The sequence below is a fragment of the Sorex fumeus genome, unplaced genomic scaffold (genome assembly GCF_029834395.1).
Source record: "Sorex fumeus unplaced genomic scaffold, SorFum_2.1 ptg000035l, whole genome shotgun sequence".
Taxonomy (NCBI): domain Eukaryota; kingdom Metazoa; phylum Chordata; class Mammalia; order Eulipotyphla; family Soricidae; genus Sorex; species Sorex fumeus.
The window spans coordinates 31,455,038-31,481,699 of NW_026606092.1; the positions used below are offsets into that span (position 1 = coordinate 31,455,038).

The 26,662-nt window shown below is 42.1% G+C and overlaps 1 protein-coding gene and 1 non-coding gene across 2 annotated transcripts in view; one reads left to right on the forward strand and one right to left on the reverse strand.

Moving 5' to 3' along the window:
- ACMSD (aminocarboxymuconate semialdehyde decarboxylase) overlaps positions 1-26,662 on the reverse strand; it is an 89,732-nt gene that overhangs the window by 13,356 nt on the left and 49,714 nt on the right. The gene's annotated exons all lie outside the window — the stretch shown is intronic.
- LOC130026995 (small nucleolar RNA SNORA73 family) lies at positions 2,226-2,428 on the forward strand. The gene has a single exon (XR_008792952.1). It is a non-coding gene; the product is annotated as a small nucleolar RNA SNORA73 family (small nucleolar RNA).

Here is a 26,662-nt window from a genome sequence, read left to right on the forward strand (position 1 = left end):
AATTCTTAGAATAACATTGTAAGATAAAATATTTTATATTTTCTTCAATATTTGGTTTCTGTTTTAAAAAGAAAAGGCTGAAGATATATTTAGGGGTTAAATGTTTGCTTTGCATGTATGAGGCTCTGTGTACAGTCCACATCACTGCAAAAACAAAACAAATAGAAACAATTATCTAAAAAGAAAAGAATATGTAGTTATTTTAGTTGAAGTGGCTGAACGACTATCTTGCTTCTTTTTTTAAAGGAAAGTTGATGTGAAATTTATATAATTTAAAGGTAACCATTCTGAATTGTGTTGGTGACATTTAATACAATCCTGTTGTGCACTTTGGTGGCATTTAATACAATCGTGTTGTGCAGCCATTGTATTTACCTAGCCTAAAATATTTTCAGGGCCAGAGAATACTGAATTCAGAAAATACTGAAAATATTTTCAGTACCAGGGGTAAGGCACTTGCCTTTCAATTGCCTGGTTCAATCCCTGGCATCACATATGGTTTTCCAAGTGCAGACGGGGAGTGACTCTTGAGCACAGAGCCAGAAATTCTCTCTGAGCACTGTTGGGTATGGCCCAAAACCCAAAAAATAAAATATAAAAAAATTTTATTTTCCCAAAGAGACCTTATATGCACTTAGTTTTTTTAAACTTTTTTTTTTAATTGAATACTGTGAGATAGATCCTTACAAAGCTGTTCATGATTGGATTTCAGTCATACAGTATTCCAGTGCCCATCCCTCCACCAGTGTATATTTCCCAGCACCAGTATCCCCGGGTTTCCTCCTATCACCCCCCCATACCCCACCCCCACCTCCTGCCTGCCTCTATGCCAGGTGCTTTTATTCTCTGTCTCTGTCTCTGTCTCTCCCTCTCTCCTTTTGGTCATTGTGATTTGTAATATTGTTACTGAAAGGTTATCAAGAATATCCCTTTACCACTTTTAACCCTCAGATTTTGTCCAGTGTGATCATTCCCAACTATTATTGTCATACTGGTCTCTTCTATATCTTATCTACTCTCAACCCCTCACACACTTGTGGTTAGTTCCAACCATTGGCTAGTCCTCCTAATTCCTGTTTTCCTTGGCCATGTATATTAGTCTTCTACTATATATTTTATGTTCCACAAATGAGTGCAGTCATTTTGTATCTGTTCCTCTCCTTCTGACTCATTTCACTCAGCATGATACTCTCCATGTCCATCCATTTATAGGCAAATTTCATGACTTTATTTTTCCTGACAGCTGCACAGTATTCCATTGTGTAGATGCTTATGCTCTTTATTTTAAACAATTATTAATTAGTTGGTTTTTCTGCCACACCTGGCGATGCTCAGGGCTCAGAGGACAAGATAGGCTGAGGAGATCAAAGCCAAACTTGGACTGTGTGCAAGGCAAGTGCTCTACTCTCTGTGCAATCACTCAGGCGCTTAGCTTCCACACTTAAGGTGTCACTCCCAACCCTTTCTTCCCTCAGGCCCTGGTAGCCATTATGCTGCTTTTAGTCTCTGTGACTTCACCTATACTCAATGTTTCACATAAATGGAGTCATATAAAATATGTGTCTGCCTTCGTTCATGCATGTTTTCAAAGTCCATTCACACTGTATCAAGTGTCAGTTTTTAATTTATATTTTATGGCTGAATCTTCTAACCCATTGTATTGGTATAGCATACTTTGTTCATTCATGGTTGATGGACATTTGAATTTCTTCTACTTTTGACTACCATGAATGCATAAGACTATTATAAACACTTGGTTGAAAACATTTGTTTGAATACCTGCTTCTAATTAAAAGAATTTGGGGGGGCATATATCTAGGAACGATGGCAGATATGTTAATTTTACAGTTCACTTTTGAAAATCCATCAAACATTTTCCCCACGTGGCTGCATCACTCTTTATTCCAGTCAGTAAGAGTGAGAGCTCCAATTTCTCTACACCCTTGCCAACATGATATTTTTCATTAAAAATATATATGTATGAGGGGCCAGAGAGATAGTATAGCAGGTAGGGCACTTGCCTTGCATATGGCCAACCTGAGTTATAAATACCTTATTGCATAAGACTTTTTGAGAATTTTTATTTAAAGTTATTTTACTTTTAGCTCCAGAATTTCTATTTAGTTTCTATATGTTCTATTCCTATATATTAATAGTCCCGTTTTGTTCAGACATTGTTCTTCTGATTTCCCTTTGTTCTTAGACTTAAAAAATATCTTTGACCTCCAACATGGATATCACGGGAGGCTGCTTCCCCTGGGCACTCTCCAGGTGGCATAGAGGAACGTATGACTCTGCCCCATGATGTATAGTCCCTTGCCACACTATTGGAGAACAAGCTGGACCTCCCGTCTGAATCTGCATGTTCCACAGCTTCTCAGAGTCCTTGGGACAATGACTGGAGAGACACGCCATGCAGCGAATAGTAAAGATAATAACAATAATAATAAATCTTTGACAAACTGGAGAGATAGTCCAGGGGTTGGTTAAGATGCTTGCCTTGCATTTGACCAGGTTCTATCCTCAGCACCACATATGGTCAGTCCTCTGAGCACCTCCAGGAGTGATTTCTGAGCAGAGAGCCAGGAGCCAAACCTGATCACCACCCTCTAGACCCAAAAACAAAATGGAAAACAAAACTCTGAGCATATTTAAGATTATTAATCTAGGGGACTAGACAAGAGTCTTGTACTTATAAGGTACTTCCCTTGTATGTGGCAAATTTTGGTTAATCCCTGGTACCACATATGTGCTTCTGAGGACAGCTAGGAGTGATACTTGATCAAGGTGCCCGAAGTAATCTGGGCTTGGTCCAACCTCCCCTTAAACTCCCCAAAGAAAAACTATATTTGAAATATTTGTCTAGAAAGTCCATTATTAACAGTTTTTCAATGACAAATTGAATTTTTGTGTTTATGACATATTTTTTTTTATTTCTTTTCCTGCCTCATATATTTTTGGTTGAGAAATAAGACAGTTTGAACATTAAAATGGGCTAACTATACAAGTCTCAACATGTAACAACATGTTAATGATCTCTTAAACAGGGCTTAATGGTTCCAAGGTGAGATACAACAATTTTCACACACTTTCCTCTAAGGAAACCTTTTTCAGATGATTTTTAGTTGATAATTTATAACAAGCAATATAAAATAAATTATTTAGCATCTGCCTTTGGGGCAGACTTGGGTGGTGGTGGTAAAATTCAAAATAATGGTAGGAAGGTGTTAAAATATTGAATTAATAAATTATTAAGAACAACTTCATGAAAATGAAATTAAAATAAATAAAATGGACTAACTTTGGAATCAGATTATTTGTTTGCTTTTCAGGGTCACACCACAAAATGCAGAGCACTGTGGTGGTGGTGAGGTAGGGGTGCTTGCTCTAGGTGGTGTTCAGGGAACTATGTGTGCCACGGGTCCAAACAGGTCCCAGCAGGCAGAGCAAGCCCTCACTGAGCTCAGACCCTGTCACCAGACTTTTCCTTTTCCTCAGGGTATGATGTTGTTCCTGGCTGTGCTTTGTAGTTATCTACTTAGAGTTATGTGTAAACTATTTGAAAAAGATGTTTTGTATGGCTGGAGCACATGCTTTGTATGCAGGAAGTATGTGGAAAACTCAGGTTCTGGTGTAGCCCTTGAGTTCTGCCAAGTGTGTCACCCCACTCCCAAACCAAACCAAACCAAACCAAACCATAGGACATACAACAGCTACCATAGCAACAATCAACAGATTTACTCCTTGAAGGGGGTATAGTACCACCAGCAGGGCAATGTACCTGTGAGGTGAGTGCATCAGCAGCCTGATGGCACCGTCAGACTTTCAGATACCCCAAAACTGCTGCTGTGCCTTTGACCAGACCCCAAAACCTTGGGGCAAAGTTTAGCAAGAAAGTAAACAGCCAAAAGTTAGGTATGTGGGAGACACACCCAAAAACTACCTCCGGCTCAGCTATATAATTTGGAGCATGGCCTCTCTGGTTCCTGATCGAACTGCTTAAAGGCCATGATCCCAGAGACTCAGAAACGAATCTCGGAACCCAAAGGCTTTTGGCAGAAATGCGTCCTGTTCCTGCAGTAGGTTACTGGCGCTGGGCCACTCCAGGTGGGAATAGGTTCTGTGCCTTGGCCTGCTCCCCCTGGCGGCCTGGTGACTGCCATCCTCCAGAGGCCACTGGACAGTCAGGTTTGGGCCCGCAGTGACAAGACATGCGGGGCCTCACCTGATGGGGGTGGAACTGGCCCCTTCCTCCCCATCCCAGTGAGACCCTGAGTCGCCGCCTACAAACAGCCTCTCTGGCTCCTGATCAATGATCCCAGAGATAAATTAGGGCACGAGAGGAGAGATAGTACAGTGGGTAGAGTATTTGCCTTGATTCAGGTTCAACCCCCAGAATTCCATATGGTCCCCTGAGCAGGGCCTGGAGTGATCACTGAAGAGATCAGAGTAAGGAGTAAGCCCTGAGCACTGCACGGTGTGACCCCAAAACAAAAACAAATTAGAAAAAAAATACAAAAACAAAAAAACATAAGCTAGAGACTTAAACTTATCTTTATAGCATAAAGTTCTTGTTTTCTCTGGACAAGAGTCCTGCTCTGGGTATGAGTATAATGTTTTCTATATGAGCATATAGTTTTCCAGATTCTTTTGTTTCTTTTCATCTGTTTTTACTCTTTCTCCCTTTACATTCGATTAAATCAATTCTTACCTTCTTTACTTTTTGATTAAATCTTCAAAGAGGATCTTAGTCTTATTTTACATTATTGTTTCAAAGACATATTTTATTTATTGTAAAGTTTAATTTAGGTAGACTTTCTTTGGTATGAAGACAATTAATTAGCATACAGGACAAAATGACTAGGTAGAAAATTTTGCCTTTATCTCAAATTTTCAATAAATGTAAAACACTGAAGTTACTAAACTTTCAAGATGGTTGAAAAATCTTGCAGACTAATTGACCCTTTTTGTTTTTACTAAAATTTCATATTTGATATCTGAATGCACTTTTATCAAATGTTTTTATTGAGGACTTGCTATGGGGCAGGATTTATCCTTTACGTGGCTATCTTATTTAACCTTGTGAAGACTTTGAAAGTTAGATATTATATCATAGATACTTTACTGGTAAAGAACTTCAGACTTAAAAAAGACCAAATTATTTGCTCAGTATATATCTGTCAAGGCTATGATTATTCAGTATTATATTGAATTGGGGTTTTCTTTCGGGGAACTCCTTTTTTGGAGGGTGGGGGAGGTTGAGGAACACCTGGTGGTGCTCAGGGGTTACTTCTGGCTCTGCATTTAGGAATCACTCCTGGCAGAGCTTAGGGGATCATATGGGATGCCAGAGACTGAACCGGGGTCAAATTGCATATAAGGCAAATGCCCTACCTGCCATACTGTTGCACCAGCCCCTTGAACTGTTTTTTTTTTTTTTTAAACAGTGGCCACAACTATCAGTGCTGGCGGAATTGAGTTGTCCTCTCTCTCTCTCTCTCTCTCTCTCTCTCTCTCTCTCTCTCTCTCTCTTTCTTTTCTCTCTTTCTCTTCTTTCTTTCTTTCTTTCTTTCTTTCTTTCTTTCTTTCTTTCTTTCTTTCTCTGTCACAGCTGCTGATGCTCAGGGTTACTTCTGGCTCTGCACTCAGGTATTACTCCTGGAGGTACTCAGGAGATCATACAGGATGCTACAGGATGCTGGGGATCGAACCCCTGATAGGCCGCATGCAAGGCAAACACCCTAACCCACTGTAATATCTCTCAGGACCCCCCAAAAATCATTTTAAAGAAAAGGACAAAAGACTTTCATGGATATTTGTTCTATTTTTAGGTGCCCCACCCTCTGAAGCATCTATTTTTCTCTTCCTTCTTAAATACACTATTTATTTATTTATTTTTGCTTTTTGGGTCACACCCGGCAATGTACAGGGGTTACTTCTGGCTCTGCACTCAGGAATTACTCCTGGCAGTGCTCAGGGGACCATATGGGATGCTGGGAATCGAACCCAGGTTGGTCGCGTGCAAGGCAAAAGCCCTACCCGCTGTGCTATCACTCCAGCCCTGCGCTGTTTATTTTAACTCTTACCGGGTGTTTGTCTTTCCTTTTCTTTCTAAATATATACTTACTCTTTTATATTTCTCACTAAAGTTATTTTTGAAGACCCACAAGAAAAAATCAGGCCACACTGTGCTGTAACACATTTATGGCACCAAGATCCAGGAAAAAAAAAGAAAAAACAGTAACATTTATGTTTGTTACTTTGTTTTTTTTTTCTTCTCGGTCACACCAGTGATGCTCCTGGCTCTGCACTCAGGAATTACTCCTGGTGGTACTCAGAAATTATCCAGCTCCCGGAAGTGCGCAGCTGCATTCGTGGCCGGGCAACATCTTATTATCTCATTTTTGCTTTGACAACCTGGCAGGCTACGAAGTGTAGCCTGCCCACGCGGCAGAGTCTGGCAAACTCCCCATGGCATACCCAATATGCCAAATACCAGTAACAATGATGGGTCTCATTCTCCTGACCCTGAAAGAGCCTTGAATGTGGCACTTTTATAATCTCTGGGTTAGGACGAAGGAGATGTTACTGGTGCCTGCTCGAGGCAATCGAGGAACAACAGTATGATCGTGATCGTGATGCTTGCGGGACCATATGGGATGCTGGGGATCAAACAGGATTGGTCCTGAACAAGGCAAGCTCCCTACCTGCTATATTATCTCTCTGGTGCCTCTTTTTTTTTTAAATTTTATTTTTTTTTTAAATTTTAAATGTAGTGTTTTGTAGTTTTCTTTGTATAGGTCTTTTTTTTTTTTTTTTTGCTTTTTTTGCTTTTTGGGTCACACCGGCGATGCTCAGGGTTTCCTCCTGGCTCTGCACTCAGGAATTACTCCTGGTGGTGCTCGGGGGACCATATGGGATGTTGGGAATCTAACTCCGGTCGGCCGCGTGCAAGGGAAATGCCCTACCCGCTGTGCAATCGCTCCAGCCCCTGTATATGTCTTTTTCCTCTTTAGTTAAGTTGATTTTTAGGTACTTGATCTTCGGAGACACAATTGTGAACGGGATTTTTATTTTATTCTAAAATTTTGTTTGGGGCTGGAGAGATAGTACAGTGGGTAGGGCGTTTGCCTTGCACGCGGCCGACCCGGGTTCGATTCCCAGCATCCCATATGGTCCCCTGAGCACCGCCAGGAGTAATTCCTGAGTGCAGAGCCAGGAGTAACCCCTGTGCATCGCCAGGTGTGACCCCAAAAAGCAAAAATAAATAAATAAATAAAATAAAAATTTGTTTGGCTTTTGGGATATACCTGGCAATGCTCAGGGGTTAAAAACTTTTACTGACTTTGCACTCAGGAATGGTGTTCAGGGGACTGTTTGGGATGTTGGGGAGAAAACCTGGGTCGGCCACATGTGAAGGCAAGTGACTTAACTGCTTTACTATCTCTCCAGCTCCTATGAATAGAATTTTTAAAAAAAATTATATATCTTCTATTTTGTTGTTTATAGCTAAATTTATTCTGTAAGAAAAAGAAAAAAAATGACCTCAGATTCCCTAGATTCAGGCTTTCTTTGCCCTGAGCGAGGATCCAGACTTGTCCTGACAATGCAAGGTAAATAAAGCAGTAATCACAGCTCTAAACCCAACTGGAGCCTCAAGCAGGTCAAAGCCCTGCTCCTTCCTGTTCCGGTCTTCTTTGCTGGTATTGACAAATGCCACGGAAGCCTCTTGCTCTCCTGAGGACTCCATTCCAACCTGGCAATTCGTAACCCTGTGCCAGCAGAGCTTTAGCAAACCCTTTTGCTGATGCAAACTAAAACTCTAATAAAAGTCTCTTGTCTCACTGCGATCTCCCTCCACCCTGCATCAAAACTCTGAGCCCGGAATTCCTTACTCCTTTTGGTTTTGTTTGTTTTGTTTCTTTGTTTGTTTGTTTATTTTTATGCTTCTTGGGTCACACCCAGCAATGCTCAGGGGTTTCTCCTGGCTCTGCACTCAGGAATCACTCCTGGCAGTGCTTGGGGGACCATATGGGATGCTGGAAATGCCCTACCCTCTGTGCTATCACTCCCACCCCTCCTTACTCCTTTTGTGTCCTCATCTTCTAAAACCTGAACCTCTTCACCTTTGACCTCCTATTATATGATATTTTTCATAAAGTATCCTTAGGAGCCCTTGGGCTTGTTACAAATCCATTTTTACTGAAGGACTAAATTAAGGTTTTCTCGCATCACTTTTTAGAGGGTCCAGACTTATATATTGGAGAGTCCAAAAATCTAGCCCGATATCTTTCAACACTCTTGCAAGAACATGTTATTACTCCAAAGGCAGACATTAAACGTGAATGAACCAAGAGTGGCCAAGATTAGTACCAGGAATTTTGCTCTATGGCTTGGAGGCCAGCCACACATGCTAGGGGAAAAGGAAGCTCAGATAGAGAAGGGAGCACCAAATAAAGTGTGTTGGGAGGATCCTCCCAGGATGGGAGAAGCATGCTGAAAGTAAACTATAAGCCAAACATGATTGCCACTCAATCCCTCTTATGCAAACCACAACACCCAAAAGGAGAGAGAGAACAAAAGGGAATGCCCTGCCACAGAGGCAGGGTTGGATGGGGGGTATGGGGGGTGGGAGGGATACTGGGACCCGTGGTGGTGGAAAATGGGCACTGGTGAATGGATGGGTACTTGATCATTGTATAACTGAGACCCAAGCACAAAAATTTGTAAGTCTACAACTGTACCTCATGGTGTTTCGCTATTAAAAAAAAAACGTGAATGAAAAGAGAGCAGCCCTGAATAACAGCTGAGAAATTTGCTGATGATCTGAATGTCTCCATCCATGGAGTGATACCCATTCTCCTTGCTGTCCCCATGGCTAATCCTAATTGAGATTATAATAAGGACCATCAGTGGCTGTCTTGCTCCTCTTGATAGCACAGCAGGTAGGGCGTTTGCCTTGCACGCAGCCAACATGGCCGACCCGAGTTCGATTCTCCGCCCCTCTCCGAGAGCCCGGCAAGCTACCGAGAGTATCTCGCCTACACGGCAGAGCCTGGCAAGCTCCCCGTGACGTATTCGATATGCCAGACACAGTAACAACAAAGTCTCCAATGGAGACATTACTGGGCCCGCTCGAGCAAATCGATGAACAACCGGAGGGCCTTTACCTTTACCTCTTTATTTTTTATTTATTTTGCTTTTTGGGTCACACCAAATGTTCCTGGTTCATGCACTCAGGAATTACTCCTGGCGGTGCTTGGGGGACCATATGGGATGCTGGGAATCAAATCCAGGTCAGTCACGTGCAGGGCAAACCTCCTACTTGCTGTGCTATTCCTCCAACCCCTGTCTCGCTTCTCTTAGTATGATTGGGGACCTGTGAAAAACTACTTTATGCTTTAAACTATTTAAAATTATCCAACATAGCATGGATGTGGGGAGAAGAGGACTCTCCTTCACTGCTGGTGGGAATGCTGACTGGTACAGCCCTTTTGGAAAACAATATGGATGTTTCTCAAAAAATTAGAAATTGAGCTCCCATTTGACCCAGCAATACCCCTTTTGGGAATATATCCCAGAGATGCAAAAGAGTACAGTAGAAATGATATCTGCACTTGTATATTTATTGCAGCAAAGTTTACAATAGCCAGAATCTGGAAAAAAACCGAGTGCTTGAGAACAGATAACTGGTTCAAGAAACTCTGGTACATCTACACAATAGAATACTATGGCGGCTGTTACAAAAGATGAAGTCATAAAATTTGCATATAAATGGTCATGGAGAGTATCATGCTAAGTGAAATGAGTCAGAGAGAGGGACAGACAGAATGACTGCACTCATTTGTGGAATATGGAGTAACATAATGGGAGACTAACACCCAAGGATAGCAGAGGTAAAGGCCAGGAGGATTGCTCCATGGCTTGGAAGCCAACCTCGCATGCTGGGGGAAAAGGCAGCTGAGATAGAGAAGGGATCACCAAGTAAATGATGCTTGGAGGGCTTGCTCAGGATGGGAGATGTGTGCTGAAAGTAGACTATGGACCAAACATGATGGCCACTTAGTACCCGTACTGTGAATCATAACACCCAAAAGGAGAGAGAGAGTAAAAGGGAATATGCTTGCCACAGAGGTGGTGGAGGGATGGGGGTCTGGTGGGAGGGATACTGGGAACATTGGTGGTGGATAACGGGCACTGGTGGAGGAATGGGTACTCAATCACTGTATGACTGAAATGTAATCACGAAAGTTTATAAATCTGTAACTGTATCTCATGGTGATTCATTAAAAATTTTTTTTAAAAAAGACAGAAAAAAATTAAAAAATGAAATTGTCCACCATAAGTCAGAAACCTTGGAAGAAACCCATGACCTTTTTGGAATGCTTCCCAGAAACAATCTGTAAATACAACCCATTCACCCCAACTTTATGAAAGGGCAGTTAGTTTCAAAAGACAAGTTTATCACTCAGGCAACCCTTGACATTAGACACAATCTACATAAACTAGTTTTGGGCTCAGGAACTTCCTTAGGTGCACTGCTAAAATTGGCATCCTTAGTACCTATAGCCAAGATCTAGGAGGAGGAATGGAAAATGGAGGAAAAGTATAAAAGGAGGAAAAAAGGCTGCTGTGCTAATGAAGGCTTCAGGGTGGCACTTGTCATTTCTGGCATCTCACTGAAAGGTTCTCTGCAGTCATTGCCTTGCTGTTGAAATGGAAGAGTGAACATCGAGGGATGGTTACCCCGATGTCCTATTGCTTGTAACTGCTATAAGTGGGATTTACCCGGACACAGATCCCAGTATTGCAGCTTTCCCTGGCTCTTGTCCTTAAGCATCCAAAATTGGAAGCAGGAGTTAATACTTAGTGGCTGGATTCAGAAGAGATTTTTTTTATTAGAAGGATAGAAGGAAGGGGAAAAGGACAAAAAGACTTCCATAGTATGGTAGGGCAGGTAAGCAGCCTTCAGAGAAAGGTGGAAACCCTATATCTTCTTGGCTAGGGAGTTGAGTGAGCACTTTTCATGAGGTTTAAAGTGTCTATAGGTGGGATGAGACTAATATCTAAGATGAGGGTAAACAGGGGTCAGGAGGACAGGTCAATGGCTTGAAGCTTGCCACAAGAGTATGTGTAGGGTGAAGGGCATAGGTAAGGAGATATACTTGATAACCTTTCTTTATCTGTATTGCAAACTATACAGCCCAAAAGAAAAGAGAGAGAAGAGAGAGAGAGAGGGAGAGAGAGAGAGAGAGAAGAAAAGTGCCTGCCATAGTGGCAGGTGGTGGGACAGGGTGGGGGAGTGTGGGAGGGAAACTGGGACCATTGGTGGTGGGAAAAATACACGAGTGAAGGGACGGGTGTTGGAGCATTATATGACTGAAATTCAGTCACGAACAACTTTGTAAATGTGTATATCACCATGATTCAATTAAAATAATAATAAATGGGAAAAAAAGTTAAAAAACAAATAATGTACAGACAGGGCAATAAGACAGGAGCTGGAAGAGCAGAATGTTAAGATGATTATCTTCTGGTCACTCCAGTTACCAGGCCCATCTTGTGACATTCTGTATCTACATACTGGTAATTCCCTTTTTAGGAGACAGTCTTGTCCTAATCTGGCCTTGAATATCTCCTGCCCACCCCCTCCACTCCCTATATTACCATGAACCATCAGTTCCATCTCAGACAGTACAGCGGGACATGGAATGAGGATCCTGATCCTTATCTTGCAAAGGCTCCTGTTGTCATCATAAGTGAGTCCAGGGAAATTATCCAAGTGGCAGGTGAGTTTGTAAATTTCTTAAAAAATTCGGGAACCGATTACTCTGCCTTAAAATTCAATTCTTATCCTCTCCACTCTAAATCCTGTGAAATAATCAGGTTGTTTAGGTAATCCTATTATCAAAAATTTTAAAAAATGATTGGAATTGTCCTCCTCCAAAGCCTCACCCCTATATTCTGTTGTCTCTGATGGGAATTCTTGTTTTCTCCTACTTTTCTTGTAATGCCAGAATGTCCTACTTCCCTTTTAAAATGGGAGCCTGCGTGTTGTAGAAACTACTGTGACTTTTAGAAAAATTCAGCTCCATACCTTTTTTTTTTAAATTCCAGTTGAATATTCAGACTGGCTTACAGCACTTGGCCAGGACCCAGACAGTCAGGTGCAATTAAAATCCCACTTATTTTCCACAGACAGATCTCTTTGAGGCCAGAGGATGGAGAAAGCTAAAACCCAGAAGAATAAACTACAGCAAGGCCTGTAAAGGCCTTCAGGTCTCCTTATATTGCTGTTATTGGAGGAGTTCAAGAGCCCACTAGGTTTTCTTTCTCTCGATAGAGACTGGTACAAGACTTTTATTTTTGACGTCCATGCTCATGGTTTACTCCTGACTCTGCTCTCACACGTCACTCCTGGTAGTGCTTGGGGAGCCATATGTGATGTCAGGAACCAAACCCAAGTTGTCTGCTTGCAAGCCAAATGCCCTACCTGTTGTACTATCTCTTCAGTCCCAACTTGTATAAAACTTGAGTGCAATTAATGAAGAAATTATCCCACTGTATCTCATGGTGCCACCCCACCCCTATGTTTTACTGATTAGTGTTTCACCTAAATGAAATGAAATGAAATTTGGTATTCGTCTGCTTTTGCATTTCTCTTACTCTGTGTAAAAATCAGATGAACAAAAAAAAAAACTCCTTTCCTTTTGACTAGGAGAAAGAGCCAGGCTAACCTCTCTGTCCTGCTGAGGATTTTAGAGATGTGGTCTGGGACCAGCATTAGAGAGATCTTGAAGAGTTAGAATTGTCGGCATCTCAGGACTGCTGTTATGGATTTCACCATTATGGAGAGCTGAATTGAGAGGACTGGTTATATTTATTAAACAAAAGCTCACTAACTATATAGTTATATATATATATACATATATATATCCCCTTTCAAGTCCTTAATACTAATTATGCATCTAGCCAGTAGACCAACATAAAGTCTACTATCATTAAGGCAGGACATAAACCATTTTCTGTGAACCATACCATACCTAAGGCCACTATGCTGGCTAATTAACATGCTTAAAAAATGCCAGCAACCACAGATACATAGAGGTTGGACTTTATCTGGTGTAAGAAACTTTTGGACAATCCTTTCCACCAGGGTCTTAGGCATAAGGCCTTCTTCAGACGGGGAACAAAAAATCACTCCAGATCCAATCACCCCAGTTTTATCAAGGATATTGGGTGATTGTTACTTTTTTTTGGGAGGGAAGGTGCACACCTGATGGTGTTCGGTACTTATGATTTTTGATACTGAACTCATGAATCATTCCAGGCAGAGTTCAGGGGACCATATGGGACTCTGGGGATAGAACCCGGGGCCATTTCAGTGCAAAGCAAGCACCCTACATGCTATACTATCTCTGCTATACTATCTCTCAGACCCCAAACTTTCTACATGTTCTTATATCATCAGATTATAGGTGACTGACTGATTTGAGACTGATTGAGACAACACAACACATTTGAGATGACTAACTCCTAACATCACTCAATGGCTTTGTGGACAAAATTTTTGGCCATGGCTTCCCCCGAGATGGATAATAAAGAATACATTAGAGTTTGCCTAGTCTTTGCTGAGATGCAAGGAAGATACTTGATTAGCAGTGAGACCCTGCTAACCTGCTTCACTTAACTCATCTTTAAAGACTACATCACTCTTTCATTGGTATGATCATTTGATACTTTCCATATTTGGACTTTGAAAATAGGTTGTGGCTGACTGAATCACTAAGATAACCCACAAAGCCTAAATTATATCATTAGCTACTTCACCTTGCTTAACACAAAAGTAGCTACAATAAGAAAGCCATTCTTCAAAATCAAACAACTCTGTATATTCTAACAGTAGCACCAGGGAGATCATGTGCTGCTATAAAACAAAATGTTGTATACACATTCCTGTCTATTCTTCCAGTGTTAGTTTATATTAGATATGAAAACCCAGGTGAAGGCAATGGACGATCCAGTGCCATCTTTGGGTGACTTGTCACTATCTTGGATATGAGGTTGGGTATGGTGGAAAAAGATATTAGCAAGATATTTGATTGCAGTTGGTAAAGGTTAAATATTGTATTGCTGTTTTCTGTGACTAAAAGCTTTGCTTACCTATGATGAGATCTTTCAGATTTCCTAGGATCAGGTTTTCTCAAAGGAAAACTCACCACGGAACACAGGCTCTGGAGACAAGCCTGTCGGACTTATATCACAGTCCACTGCACAGCCCTGATCTTCACCTCTAACTGGTAGAGAGCAAGAACACTGACACTAGGGTACTCACTTTTGTATCTTTTAAGCTTGAAGCAGCTAGAATCAAAACTCCCTTTCCTTTGGGTTTCTTGGGTCTCAATTCCTTGAGGAAGGACTGTTAGGTAGTTAGAGAGCTAATGGCATGGGTAGGGTCATGAGAGTACGCAAAAAAATAGGGAAAAAAGCAGAGTTGTTGCATTTAAATAAAATTTTCTGAAGGGAGATATCAAGGCCACATTCACTGTAAGAAAAGAATTCCATCTTTGGGAATGATCAGGGTCTCCCTTCTCTTCATAGATGGGCAACTTAACCTCCACTGGGAACACTCCCCTACTGTGTATCAGAATAAAATAGAGCAGCTTTTGACCTTGAAACCCAAAGACAAATAGACTCATCTTCTGTACTTGAGCCTGGCCGAAACACCCAGTGGAAGGTAGAGAGAAATGACCATGAGAAGGAAATATTAACCACAATACCCTTAATGAATTAGACCTATTTTGTAAATGTACTGGTAAATGGTCAGTGATTCCCTAATGTCCGGCTATTCTGAGAACTTTGAGAGCACCCAAGGCTTTGTAGGAAGTGTTTGCTGGACCAGCTACTCTTGCAGCCCTATAATCCAAAACCATCACTGATGAAAACGGGGAGTTTTAAAACCAACTCTCTTCACTAACACATTGAGATTAAAGTGAGAGAATTCACTACTGTGCCTTTATCTCCTTATCAAGTCCTAGACAAAGTTTTCCTGATGACAAGTAGAATTTTTTCTTTAGACTGTTACCACCAACACTTTCCAAGATCCTTCCCTTGTAGAAACTACCTCACAAAGGGTGGGGAAATTCTGAAAGAATCAATGAGTCTTTCTCGTTTCAAGATCTATAACATTCAAAAGGAGTTGGGAAGTTGCACAGTGATTTCAATTTGTATACAGAGGAATTATCCTTTATTAAACAGGTTTTCTGTCTAACCTGATGGATGTCATGCTTATCACAGAGCCACATTCTCCATTCTCTTTTTCTCTGGTCCATCAGAAAGCCATCACTGGAGTCTCTCCCCACTTGTGCTTTCACCCCACCTTTGGGGTGCAATTGGAATGGGGTAATTACTATCCACTTTTTTTTCTGGTGGCATCTGAAAGTCCAAATCCCCTGCTGAGGAGAAATAACATGGCTGAGTTAAGAACTCAGGCAATTTGTAGAGTTGCCTCCAGATTCCAAATATTTAAAAATTTTAGAATTCCAGGAGTGTGCAGCCACAAAAGTGGTCATGTGACATCTCATACTATTCATGACAGGCAATAAAAAAATAAATTATTTAGTATCTCCCTATGGGGCAGGCTTGGGTGGTAGTGGTAAATTTCAAAATAATGGTGGTGGGAAGGTGTAATGGTGGTGGAATTGGTGTTGAAATATTGAATGTAAACAATTATTGTGAAAAAATTTATGAAAATGAAATTTAAAAATTTTAAAAAAATGAACTCAGGCAACTGTCATTCACAAATGTGCCTGTCTCAATCCTGCAACTTTCCTCTCAGAGAAAAGAAATGCCTGGGAGTATTCTTGTGAGGAAATTATCTCCCAAACACATTCAGGCAGGGAGACCCAACCACACCCCTTCTTCCCCACTGTGGTTTGACCCTGTTCACTTCTTCATGAAAAAGGGAATTTGAAAGACGGGCTTTGCAATATTTACTGATCATAACCTCACTTTAGTGTGTTCCAGGCCTTGCACTGGAGAAACTGTGCTCACCTGGTAGAAATTATCACCTTCAACTGGGCTTTAGAGCTAGAAAGGACTAAAGGGTCAATACATATTACAGACTCAAATATACCTTTTTGAGGCTTTGTTATCATGCAGCCATTTGGAAGGAAATGCAGTTCCTCACCACTATCAGTCACCTTATTAAAAATCACCAGGAGAGAGACCACTCCTGCAAGAGGTCTATCTTCCCTCAAAGGTGACTAAAATGCATTATAGAGACCATCCCAAAGAGGATGACCTAATTGCTGAGGGAAGCCAGCGGACAGACTCCAAGACAATGTGAACACCTGTGAATGCCCAGACCAACTTCCCTGACTTGGGACAGCTGTCTTTCCAGCTCTAATCCACAGTTATTTGGGTGAAGAGGTTCATTTTGCACAGACATAAAGCTCTCAAACATTTCTCTTCGGGATGGCTGCAAAATGAGAAGGGACAGCTATGGTTACCTAAAGCAGACATGTGGAAAGTTGTTAAACACCTCCAGCAGACTTTCCACCTGGGAGCAGTTAAAACTCACAGCATGGCTGTAACTAGCCTGATGATTAGTTACAGAACCGGGTTTACATCAGACCGAAAAATAGACACCCCACTCCTATAAGATCTATCAATCTAACATCATATGTCATTCTAGTGTTCTTCCTGGTACATTATGCTTGGATAGCCACCATGGTAACAGCTGGCAGTTGGATTTCACTCACATGCACAAATGTTGGGAAATACAATACCTTTTGGTTTGGGTGGACACCTTCACAAGGCAGGTTGAAGCATTTCCCTGCTGGACTGAAAGGGTCATGAGAGTCACCTGAGTGATCAATCGTAAGTTTGTATCCAGGTTTGTGCTGTCCTATGCACTGGAGTTGGATAACAGGTGCTTTAAAAGCAGAATTTAGTTTTCTGAAGCCCTAGGAATTAAGTTCTATCTCCACTTATCTGGAGTTCCCAACCCTTAAGTAAACCTGCAAGGCCAAAGATATTCTAGTTTTTCTTTTTATTGGCCATACCTGGCTGCTACTTCTGGAGGAGCTTGGGGGACCATGTGGTGTGCCAGCGATCAAATAGTACATCAATTTGAAAAGTAGATAGAGTCATTGTACTATTGCTTTGGCTCCCAAAAGCCAATGATGTTCTAAAGAGACACCAGAAAATTCTCCCAGGAAAGCCAGCTGCCCTGGATCACCCTACTTTCCATTACCCTGCTCAGAATCAGAAAAATTTCTCTCAGACATTTGGGTATCCTTATGAAAAGTTAAATGGAAAGCCATTCTGCATGAATGATTTCCTCTGGGATAGTGCTGCTTTAGAGGCCCTAATCCAACAACCATCAAAAATCTATCAGATAGGGGCTGGGGTGATAGCACAGTGGGTAGGACGTTTGCCTTGCACCCGGCCAAGCCGGGTTTGATTCCCAGTATCCCATATGGTCCCATGAGCACTGCCAGGAGTAATTCTTGAGTGCAAAGCCAGGAGTAACCCCTGTGTATTGCTAGGTGTGACCCAAAAAGAAAAAAAAATCTATCAGAGAGACTTCCTTAGTCACAGCACCACCTCTCTTTAATCCTGGTGACTTGTTTTAGACCAAATCCTTTGTCTATGGGACTCTCACTTTTGCCCCTCTGGGATATACCTGACATGGTTCTTCTTTCTTCCCCTACAGTTATCACAGGTTCTGGAATAGACTCATGGATTCATCACACCTGAGTTAAAATCTGGAAACTGCTATTTAACTGAACTCTCCACCCAGAGTCGACCACGGTGCCACACCTGTGAGCCTCTAGAAGCTCTAAAGGCCTCTTCCAGTGTGCTAGAGATAAGTAATGCTAAATTTCCCTGTCTGGGGAAGTCTATTATTACTTGTCACGGCTTTATTGGTGGCCCAACTGCCCCTTCGCCTTGCACCTGTTTAGAGTGCACCCTATCACTATTCCTCTTCTGGTGTCTTGAAACGCTCTTGGTGGCTTTCTTGGTACCACAACTTTAGTCTCATTATGCTGACTAGATGTTTTTTTCTCTCATTAACCTTCACTTCCCCTTGGGTGCTAAGTGGCTTCCCAGTTCCAGCCATCACTCATACAGCCCAACTCACTAATAGCTCTGATTGCTTGATATGTCCCCAAGAGGACCAGACAGATAAAGGGATGGCGGCCCTTATAGCCCTCCCTCTCAGCCTTGAGACTCTGGCAAAAATTCGGGGTTATTATGATGGTGTCTCACTTACTTCGGCCTCCAAAGCTTTCTTTCCTACACCTAGTGGTGACTACTATGATGTAGTGGATCCTGAGCCCTGGGAAGAAACAGACCCAGGGTCAACTTTCCCCATTGGTTTTGCCTCTGGCATTGCAGGAAAGGCCCATCTCTGCTTTAAGACATTTGCAGCCGTCCCTGACTCCCAGTTTGTGGGGGAGTTCAATACCACCCAGCTCTGCAACCACACACTCTTCTTTAACCATTCTGATCTTACATGGGAACCAAGTTTTGATAAGGCTGAAGTAGATGAGAATGGGACTTATGAAGTGATCATTTATTCCCATGAACTGACATGGGGGGAGAAAACCAAGTTCTGTGTCAATGATTCTCTGTATTTCATCAATAGTTCCTCCCAACAGTTTGAACTTGGGTTCAGTCTGACAACTGGAACAACTTTCTTGTCAAGTAACCTGTCTGCACTCCCCCAGTTTAATGTTATTCACCTAATTTTCCGTAACCTCTTTTGTGCCTCTCCCTTTCACACCCACGACGTCAACGACCCTTTATACCTCCCTTTGTGCTCAGATGAGTATCTTACAGATAAAGTTTACAGGAAATTCTCAGACTACCCAGGATTTGTCAACCTATACAACCATACATGGTTCCGGGCTGAGGGCTTCACAACTCAGGTTAGCCTTTGGGGCACGGGCTTCTTCTTTTTATGTGGTCAGGCTTTGTATGTCCAACTTCCCCAGATCTGGCATGGGTCTTGCACAGTAGTAGCAGCCCTGCCAGATGCCCTCATACTCCAGCCGGAGGAGATGGAGTTGTTGGGCCGTTTTCCCAATCTTGGCTCTTTTCTCAAGGCAACACCTATTTCTATCCAAAATCTCACTTATTGAGAAATCATTCTCTTGAACTTTCCCAGGGGGACTGGGTGGGATGGAGACATGCACATCACAACCCTATCCTGATCCATCCAGGAATAGGACACTCTGTATTCCAGAGTTTCTTTTGGTTTGGTGGCATTTTTTTTTCTTTTTGGGTAAAACCCGGCGATGCACAGGAGTTACTCCTGGTTCATGCACTCAGGAATTACTCCTGGCGGTGCTCAGGGGACCATATGGGATGCTGGGAATCACACCTAGGTCGGCTGCGTGCAAGGCAAATGCCCGACCCGCTCCAGCCCAGGCATTTCACTTCTTGTGAACTCACTGCTTAACCTCATCATTATGGACAAACAATCTCAGTAGGCCAAATTTACAGTTATTGAAAACCAACAATGGTCAACCAGTGCGGTCTAACAGATGTGGTCCTCCAAAACAGATGGACTCTTGATATCCTAACTGCAGAGGCTGAAGGCACTTGTGCCCTTTTAAATGAAACGTTTTTTCTTTATTAATATCTCTCCACAAGTTAAGAAACATCTACAATTTATTAAAAATAACATTAAAATCATTCAGACCTTAAAGAGAGAGCCAAGCTAGAACTCCTAACCCCATAGTCACCTAACATCTTTTTCCTGTTGTCTCGGCTTGGGTGCTCCCCTTTTGGGGACCCTCCTTATTCTATTTTTCTCTATGGCCTTTGTCTTCTAAACTGCCTTGTGAGGTTTCTCTCTTTTAGATTGGAGGAAGGTTTGTCTCTTCCAGACTGATACTGCTGCTCAACACGGAGTCTCAAATGCCAAGAGTCATCACCTTGTATTGAAGACCCCTGGATCACCTGCCTCATAGAAAACCCTGACCACTTGGTTTGGGTTCCACTTCATCGCCCCATTTCAGCAGGAAGCAGCCAGAGTGGTCGTCACCCCTTTCCCTGACAGCAGGGGGGAACGAAAAGAGAACCCCAGTCTTTCCCTTGCCAGAACAGCCTTAATATTCACTTCTGCTAAGTTGAACCCCATTTTAATCTTCAGTTTTACAGACCCCCCTGAGAATAACAAGGTCTGTAGTTTCTCAGGTTCCCTGTAAGATCCATGAGTGACCTATGCCCTGGGCCCGGTTGTCACATAATAAAAGGCAGGATAAATGGCTTGATTGAATTCCACAAAGTTTCTAACTTAACAGAAGGCAGTAAAAGGCTAAAGGGTTAGGGAAAATTCCACTAAGACCCTACCTAACTTAACAAAAGCTCTGAGGGAGACAGGTAGACATAATCTATTGTATTGTGACAGTTCTATTGACCTACACAGGATGCCCCAACTCTAAGCCCTAACTGAACCAGAACTTCTGTAGCGAACAGATGAAAGCCATGCATCATCATGTGACAACTCCGTCCATATTCGAATTCCAAGACAACAGACATGCAGTGGCTTAGTTTTTCCCAGACCCTTCAAGTTTGGGAGCTAAACTTTACGCTATTAAAAAGTTTTCTGCTTATTAGTATAAACTTCGAGCTTTGTGTATTCCTTCTTCACACTCAAGATGGATACATCACACTTGACTCTCCTCTCAAGCATCACTAATAAGTTATGTGGTTTAAAATGTTCTAATTGATGGGTTGCGGTGCCACCAACAGGTCAAACTGTACCTGCAGTTGTGCATCAGCAGCTGGTGTCTTCAGCTTCATGATACCCCCAAATTGCTGCTGTGCCTCTAGCCAGACCCCAACACTTAGGACCAAGTTTTCTAAGAAATTAAACCGCCAAAAGTTAGGTATGTGGAAGCTATGCCCACAAACCGCCTCTGGCTCAGCTACACACACTCATTTATCAACCTTGCTTCAGAGATGAATAAATAAATCTTGAAAGAGGTCAAAAGCTACAGATAATCTCAGACCCACACAAGGCTGAACAGACTGGGGTAAATCAGAGGGGGTCAGGTTGGCCTGGTGCCCACCCAAGCAGAGCCCCCAGCAGCTGCTTGCTTTCACAGTTCAAAATTGCTGCCATGCTGGACTTCACTGTCTCAGGATGAACCTTACTGAGATATCACTGCATCACTGTCATCCCATTGCTCATCGATTTACTCAAGCAGACGCCAGTAACGTCTCCGTTTGTTCCAGCCCTGAGATTTTAGCAGCCTCTCCTTACTCGTCTCTCCCAACACTGCCATATTGGAGGCTCTTTCAGGGTCAGGGAAATGAGACCCATTATTGTTACTGTTTTTGGCATATCGAATACGTCACGGGTAGCTTGCCAGCCCCTGCCATGTGAATGGGATATAATCTGCTGAAATTTTGGGTATGCGGGTTTTGTGACTGAAATCTCCAGGCTTTCTTTTCTTTCCTTCCTTTCTTTCTTTCTTTCTTTCTTTCTTTCTTTCTTTCTTTCTTTCTTTCTTTCTTTCTCTCCCTCCCTCCCTTCTTTCTTTCTTTCTTTCTTTCTTTCTTTCTTTCTTTCTTTCTTTCTTTCTTTCTTTCTCTCCCTCCCTCCCTCCCTCCCTCCTTTCTTTCTTTCTTTCTTTCTTTCTTTCTTTCTTTCTTTCTTTCTTTCTTTCTTTCCCCTCCTTCCCTCCCTCCCTCCCTCCCTCCCTTCTTTCTTTCTTTCTTTCTTTCTTTCTTTCTTTCTTTCTTTCTTTCTTTCTTTCTTTTGTTCTTTCTTTCTTTCCCCTCCCTCCCTCTCTCTCCTTCCTTCCTTCCTTCCTTCCTTCCCTCCCTTTCTCCCTCCCTCCCTCCCTCCCTCCCTCCCTCCCTCCCTCCCTCCTTTCTTTCTTTCTTTCTTTCTTTCTTTCTTTCTTTCTTTCTTTCTTTCTTTCTTTCTTTCCTTTATTAGTGAATCACCGTGAGGTACGGTTACATACTGTTTGCATTTCAGTCAATGATTCGGTACTCATCCCTTCACCAGTGCCCATTCTCCACCACCAATGATCCCAGTATCCCTCTCACACACCCCCACCCCATCCCCCTCCCCACCCTGCCTCTGTGGCAGGGCATTCCCTTTTGTTCTCTCTCTCCTTTTGAATGTTGTGATTTGCAGTAGAGGTATTGAGTGGCCATCATATTTGGTCTATAGTCTATTTTCAGCAGCTCCCAACCTGAGCGGGTCCTCCCAGGGCCCTTTACTTGGTGTTCTCTTCTCTGTCTGAGCTGCCTTTTCCCCCAGCATGTGAGGCCGACTTTCAAGCCATAGGGCAAAACTCCTGGTCCTTATCTCTACTACTCTTGGGTGTTAGTCTCCTATTCTGTTACTTTATATTCCACAGATGAGTGCAATCTTTCTATGTCTATCCCTCTCTTTCTGATATCTCCAGGATTTCTTGGGGTCGGGATGGGCTACCTCACCCCTCCTCTTTGTACTTCAGGAAGCCTCAGCAGTCATGTCCACACCTCAAAGCTGCAGCCCAGTTAAAAAGCTGCTCTAGAATTTTCTTCCTGATAAAAGTACTGAGTGCCCTGAACAGACATAATAACCTCTTAGTACCTATATTGTAAACCATAATGCACAAAAGGAGACAGAGAGAGAGAGAGAGAGAGAGAGAGAGAGAGAGAGAGAGAGAGAGAGAAGAAAAGTGCCTGCCATAGAGGAAGACTTGGGGAAGGGGGTGTTATTCGGGGATGATGGGAAGGAAATGGTTGACATTGGTAGTGGGCAATGTACACTAATGGAGGGATGGGTATTGGATCATTGTATGACTGAAACTCAAACATGAACAGCTTTGTAATGGTCTATTTCATGGATATTCAATTAAAAATTAAAAATTCCAGCTGACACCCTGGAGAAACTATGTGTTTAGTGAGCAGGGGACAATGGAGCCATAGAAGAGTGCACTTATTGTCATATATCAGCCTGTACAGTGGATCCCGTTCTACCCAATTGCAAGGGGGAGGTGTAAGAATAAACTTCTAAGGGATGAGTCTTGAAAAGTCTTGAAAAGTCATAGAATTCAATGAGAGATGACTGACAGTGGAAGGAGGAGTTCCATTTCTAGAGATTTATATGTAACCATGAGTTTCACTGCTGCTCAAGGACCAATAAAGTGGGAGATACAGTGACAGGTAAAGATAGAGCTTCAGGGGCTGGAGTGATAGCACAGCGGGTAGGGCATTTGCCAGCCTCCCATATGGTCCCCTGAGCACCACCAGGAGTAATTCCTGAGTACAGAGCCAGGAGTAACCCCTGTGCATCACCGGATGTGACTCCAAAAAGCAAAAAAAAAAAGAAAAAGAAAAAGATAGAGCTTCATTGGCAACGTGCCAGCAGGTTGGAAGATAGCAGATTCATGTCCTCAAAACAACCATCTTGTCTGCACAGCCACAAGAAGGATATTTGTAGAGAAAGACAGAAGAAAGACACCAGTGGGTGTTAGAATGAACAATAAGGTGCTTTCTTATAGTCGTCTCCCGAGGCAAACTTCATTAAGTTGTACACCTACCTACAAGGGTTGCAGTTGCGTATTTCTGTAATCACCAATAAGACAATAAAGCGACGCTGGAAAATGTAAGGATAGATCAGGACGCTAAAAAAGCAACCCAGAAGACACAGGTGGTTGGAACAGTCTCGAATCTCAGGGCATTTGCCCCAGCTAATTTAGAGGAGAAGCAATCTTGGCATTGACAAGTGGATATGAAGAGAGGCATGGGCGCTTCTTGCATTTGCTCCATTAAGGGGCATAAGTGTGAAAGACCATGGAGTTTCTATATAACTCCTGTTATTTAGGGCCTATTTCTGGTCCATTCGACTCCCAAAGCCATCAAGTTTTCTGGAATCCTCAGCTGGGATGATCATACTCAGGCAAGAGGGGGGCAGTTTTCCCCATACTTGGAGGTTGAGAACTCTAGCTCAGATGACTATCAGTAGAGGCTGAGAACCCTAGTCCACCATTGATGACAAGCCCAGACAAGGACAAAGAATACCAATACTAACATCTGGAAGTCCTAAAGTATATCTTCAAAACTTCTTGATACTGTCTATTTCACAAGCGATTTTCTTGTACAGCCATGTACACCCCAATCTTCAATCCACCCTTTCAGAAACCTCCCCTGTTCTCTTTCTCTATGAAAATAGTGTGTGACCTCAAAGACAAGATTTTTTTTCAGGACATGAGTCTGTCATCTTTCAACTTGCTGGTTTGTTGCAAATGAAACACTTTCTTGGCCCATCACTGTGTCTCTTGACTGACTGGCCCTCAAAGCTACAGTGGAAAAGGGCCTTTGTGGTTACAATCAGATTTTAGATGAATAGAAATGGATACAAACTATACATCAAGAGCCTCATACACGTAATTTAAATCACAATCTAAATTATGGGAAACTAGGCTCTAAGTTGATGGCGTAAATGGCTCAGGCTTTAGGAGTGGCTATGGGAGGGGTAAAGATATTTCACATTTAGGAGAAATAGAAACAATTTGTGACCAGAGTGCAGAATGTGGTGGTTTTAAAGTGTCTTCAAATTCTTTGATACTCCTCCCTTCAAATTCCACTCTATTAGAATGTGATGCAGATTTAACGACTTGCTTTGAACAAATAAAATGTGACCTAAATGGTGCTAAATAACTTTAGAGGCCAAGACATAAAAAAGGAAAGTTTCTGCACTAGTTCTCTCTCTCTCTCTCTCTCTCTCTCTCTCTCCCCCCCCTTCCCCCCATACACAGTGACTCTTTCTCTTGCTCCTCTCATAAGACACATTTTACTGTTTCATTTTTTCCTGACTGTTTCTCTCTCTCTCAGATCTCCCATTCTTGGGGTTGTGGCCACACCTAAGCACCTCTATGGCAAATAGTTGGGGAGGAGCTGAAGTCTCCTGCTGAAACCTAGCACCAGTGTTCCATCCACGTGTAAAAAGCACATTGGACATAAATCCTTTTGTCCCAATCAGAATTCCTGATACGCAGCTGCCTACAGACTGGCAAGAGATCCTAAGACAGCCAAGCTGCTCTTCATATACCAAGATTAAGAGGCCATGAGAGTTAACAAGCAGTTATTGTTTAAAGGCACCAAGTTTTAAGGCAATAAGTTACACAGAAATAAATCGCCAATATGAATCTCGTCAAAATTATATGGTCATAATGGGAAGGTGACCAACCTCTGAAACAATCTATCAATCTAAATATATAAAGTAAATTTTTTATTTAATATTTTATATTAAATTTTTTGTTATTGAAGTAATATCATACAGATTTGTAATATATCAATTTCAGGTGCACAGCATTATAACTCACATCTCTTGAAAGTGTGTTGTGTCATCTCCAAAGCCCAATTCTATCCTTCACCAAAGGTATCCCCTTCTGCCAAATGTACCCTTCCCCTTCCCCTTGAATAACTTCTATTTAATTTTCACTGTCTGAGAGTTTGTTCCTTTTTTTTTTTTTTTAGATTTTTATTAGTGAAACACCATGAGGTACAGTTGTAGACTTACAAACTTTTATGCTTGGGTTTCAGTTATACAATGATCGAGTACCCATCCCTCCACCAGTGCCCATTCTCCACCACCACTGATTCCAGTGAGTTTGTTCTTTTTTGGCTGTTCATTATTTATTTATTTTGTTTGTTTTTATCTTGCAAAGGGGCGAAACAGAGTATTTTTCTTTCTTTACCTGACTGATTTTACCCAGCATGTTTCCCCCTAGGGCTTTCCATAGTACTGCCAGGGTTACACCTTTTTTCCCTATGATCTTGCCCCAAGTCGGGTGTGTGTAAGGCAAGTACCCTACCAGCTGTACTATCTCTCCAGTCTCAACTCTGGTTTTTCTGTCTTCCATTTCTTTTATGGAATTAGGATTTTTACTTATATCAGTACTTAGCATTTATACAGTTAATGTTGTTCACTGTGAGCCAAGTGTTATACAGTGATGATCTTCCCTTTGCATGGATCTCTGGTTCCTCTGAGTTCGTGACATCATTTTCTTTTATTTCCTACATTTTTCTATGTGTCCTGCTTGTTTATTCCTAACACATCTTCTGAATCTCTCGCTGCTCTAACCTGGGCAGGCTGCTGTCTAAACTGGCTATCATGTTAGAACATTTTTGTAGCCATTCTGGAGGTATAGATTTTGAGAAGAACTTTTTAAATATGAACATAACTAGAATGAGGAAGCATTACTATTTTAAAAGAGAATTGTAAATTATTAATACATACTGCTTCCGTTCCCTGGAGTCATCAACTTAAGAGGTCATGTAAAATGAGGTCACAATTGCTTATGATGCCCATATTATACTGACCCAAATCTTCACAGGACCACTATTTTGAAAACTACTTCCTGAGTTTTCCTGGGGATCCCTATTATGGTGTCCTCACATATGTTCACTAACTAGCTATGTCCCCCGGTGACTACAGGCATGTGCCATGTTCCTCTTCTAGCTGATCACTGTTTCATGCATGCTGCCTGAAGGTTGTTGGTAGTAACCTGACGGCTGCGGTTTTCCTCGTAAAATGGCTTTGTGTTTTCTCCTGAGGTTGCTGTTTCCAAGAACGCCAGGGGGAGCCACGCTTGATGGGAGGTAATGAGAAAGAACATTTCCCCAGGTCCATGCC